The sequence below is a fragment of the Momordica charantia genome, assembly GCF_013281855.1.
Source record: "Momordica charantia cultivar OHB3-1 chromosome 1 unlocalized genomic scaffold, Mcharantia_2.0 BLBB01000001.1, whole genome shotgun sequence".
Taxonomy (NCBI): domain Eukaryota; kingdom Viridiplantae; phylum Streptophyta; class Magnoliopsida; order Cucurbitales; family Cucurbitaceae; genus Momordica; species Momordica charantia.
The window spans coordinates 9707871-9711530 of record NW_028275157.1 but is presented as its reverse complement, the minus strand read 5'-3'; the positions used below and the strand labels follow the sequence as shown (position 1 = coordinate 9711530).

Sequence of the window (3660 nt, the reverse complement as noted above, 5' to 3'; positions counted from 1 at the left end):
GCAAGGACATAAGGAGGAAGGTGAATGCTACAACATTCGCATTGAATGGATAAATATTTACCCACCTAAGCATAGTTTATGTCTGACTAAAAGGTCGTGGATAAATATTTACCACCTAAGCATAGTTTATGTCTGACTAAAAGGTCGTGGGCATAAAAGGTCGTGATTCCCGTGATTCGAGTTCCTACTCCACACATAGAATGGATAAATAATTTGGAAGTTCAGAAACTAAAAATAAGAATTAAACATATCAAAGTAAAAATGAGTTAAAACTATCAAAGTGAACATAGATGAAATAACAATATGAAATTGCTAAATCATCCTTAGGCAATTTATAGTTAATTTTTTTTCCCATTATGTACAAAATAGATTAAATGCAAAAGTCCAAACACCACAAAAAAATTGAAGGTCCACAAAATGGGCAGTCTCAATAGAATTCTAGTCATAATCTAAACTGAAAAAAGAAAGAGAAAAGAGAATCTCAGAAACTTAATGCCAAGAAATATATTTGAAAGATAATTAACATAACATAAATCCATAAATAAAAACTGCTTTCACCTTCTGGGGAAGGCCATCATAAAGATTTAAACTCTGAATGCCCCAAATTTGCCCTAAACAAATATATGATAAAACCAGCAAACAAAAGCTTCTTATGTGTTTTGCCCCTCATTTTTACCAAGAAAACTTCAGTTGATCCTCATAGCATGCAGTCCGTTCTCGCCGGCAACCTCCGGAAGAAGTTGAGCGGCACGGATGGGAGCTTGTACCGAAACCTCGGATGTCTCAGCACGTAGATCCCAGAGAGAAGTGCCACAACTTGGAACGGCGTCGTAACATACAGAACAATGGCAGAAAACCAGGCAGAAGATCACAAACAATGCTGAAGCTCTCGGGTCGCGCCAACTGAGTAGAGACTGCAGCCTCTCGCCCTGCGTCGCGAGGTCCCCGACTACAGTCTGGATCCTCCCGGCAATGCTCCTCAGCCGATCGTACCTCATCCTCACGATGTCAGCGGGTCGGGAAGTGGGAAAACGTGTCGAACTCCTCGTCGAGCTCGTCGGGGTGAGCGGAGTCGGCGTGGGAGAGGCGGGTGTCCATGTGAGGAGGGTGCCTTGGCCTCCATCTATAATGCCAAACTCCAATTAGGAACAGGGTAGAGAAAATTGTGGGAAGAATGAGCTCAGGGTACATGACAAGGATGATGAACAAGATGTGAATTAGAACAGTTGTAATTGGGTTTCTCCAATTGCAAATCTGATCAAACCATTTCCCAACTGCAATCAAGCCACTGAAAACTCCCATGATTCTGAAGAAATTCGCCCTTGCTTCTCCTCATACTCCACATGTGGGAGCCTACGTCGAGCATATACTCGACGACCTCTTTTCGCAGCGGGGGCTCGGCACGGTTCAGCCTCATCGAGACGATCTGAGTCGCCTGGTGCCGTAGGCTATCGAGTTGGCTAACAGTCAATGGGTGAAGATAGTGCATTTTGGGGAGGAGGGGATGTGAGTACATGTGCAGCATGTTTAGCAAAGAAGAGCAAGTAAATCTCACAGCCAAATGAATCTCACCCATCTTCTTCACCCCACTTGAGTGCAGAACCAGCAGAGGATATGAATGTGTGTAAACTCGATCAGTTTCGAGCGTAGAAAGGCGAATTCTTACCTTCCCTATCCGTGCATCTTTCGCTGCTCCAGCCTTATCCCCGCCGTGCAGATGGCAGTTGTCGAAAACCCCAATTGTGATGACAGTGCAGGGGTCAAAAACCTCCAAGTGTACTGCTCATTCCACTTGGGCATGAAAACTGTCGATGATCGTCCTCGTTCGAACCCACTTCTGCCCGTATTTCGCCACACAGTACGCATCGGTCGTTCCTCGCCATCTTTCGTCTTCATTGGCATTAGCCCCTGAGCATTCAGAATCCCCAATTCTAACACCCCAATGTGGTTCTTCCACAGTTGTTTTGCGGTCGGTCGGAGATCGCTACTGTATGTGTCGATTCATCCAAAACATGGTAGCCACCTTCCAACAAATCCTCATGTGAATCCTACTAGAGAACTTGATTTTCCTTCTTTCTCCCCTTCAACAACAACAACGTGTTTCTCAAGATTGAACCACTTTGTGTTCACAGGTCTATGGTCCAATCTCCTATCGACATACTGCAGCGGGATTGCACACCGTCCCAAAACCTCATCCTTGTTCGGTGCAACTCGGTCTTCCACACTTAGTATCAAAGGCTCTTCAAATGGTTCGGCCGCAACAAACATCAAATCCTCATTCCACATTGGATTGATAGTTCTAGACTGCGAAATTCTAGTTCTCAAAAGCCTGATTTCCAAGTATAGCCTTCACAAAAACCTCCGGATAACGACCCTTATCACTCGGCTGCAGATCCTGAGCTTCAATAATATTCACCCTCAAGTACCAAAGCTTAGCGGAAAGATACACCTTCGACCGAATATTCGCGATCCATCAGCTCCGCTCACGGTTGCAGCATCCGAATTCCAAGCCTCGGAAAATGCTTCATCTGCCTGCGTTCCCATCCAAACAGCCAACATCAGCTCTCCTTTCACCTTGTCCCCCTTCCTATCATCCAACCGATACCATTGCGGCGCCAGGGGACTATCGGGCGGTACCCTTCTCGGGACCTCATTCATGTCGAAAAGAACCCTCCCCATGAAGTCATCCTTCACAAAATCCTTATCCTTCACAATCACCTCAAGAACCGAAGCCTGAATCCGATCCTTCGAAAAGGCAAACACCTGATTCCATTCGGGATTCGACTTCTTCTCGAAATGGCGAGTGGTACCTTGTAGTTTCCAAGCTTAACCTCGACGTAGGGGTCGCAGCTCCCGGTGACATCTTCCCGGGCAAGTCTTCGCCTTGACGACCCGAACGTAGAGGTAATACATTTGCTCAACGAGGTCATAGGTGCTGGCTAGTTTGTCGCCAGTGACCTTCCCCGCCCAGATGGGGATTGGTCTCTTTCAGTAAGAAATCCTCTGGTGGAGGCTTCTGCATCATCTTCACACTTTTTGAATGCAATTTTTCTCAAACAGACCTAAAAAAATAAAACCCAAACACAAGCTCAAAATTCAAAATTTCCCTCTTGAAGAGCCGAACATCGGATAACAGAGTCAGAGTCAAGCGGTTGCCGGAAAAATCGGAAGAAAAAATTCAAAAAATCTCTCCATTGTAATACGGCTTGCAGAACCCAAAACGACGTCGTACGAACAGTTCTCGACTAGAAAATAGAAAACTAAAAAAAAAATAAAAAACATAGAAAAAAAAAGAGTTCAAGGGTGCGTGAGTTCCACCTGAAAGCAAAAATGAGGGAGGAGAAGAAAAAATTCCGGCAAGTCTTGAAAGCTTCAGATCTGGAAAGTTCTCAGGCGCTGCAGAGAAATGGGAAAAGAAGAAAGAAATGCAGAAGAAGTGAGTTTGATGAAGAGCCGTAGATCCAAAGAAACAAAAAAGTAATCCGCCACATTGTTTGCTGTTTGGTTGCCGAGGAAAATGCCAGATTTCCCTCATTTTCCAGGGAACCAAACAGGAAAAATAGAAAAGTTAAAGGTACCGACCGGCAGCAGTGGTGATCTTCCATGGCATTGCTGAAAAGAGGAAGAAAAAGGAAACCCATGAGAGAGGAAAATGGAGAG

The 3660-nt window shown here is 45.0% G+C and overlaps 1 pseudogene; it reads right to left on the bottom strand.

Moving 5' to 3' along the window:
• Window positions 1-668: 668 nt before the first annotated feature.
• Window positions 669-3062, bottom strand: LOC148213244 (FT-interacting protein 3 pseudogene; annotated as a pseudogene).
• Window positions 3063-3660: the final 598 nt, after the last annotated feature.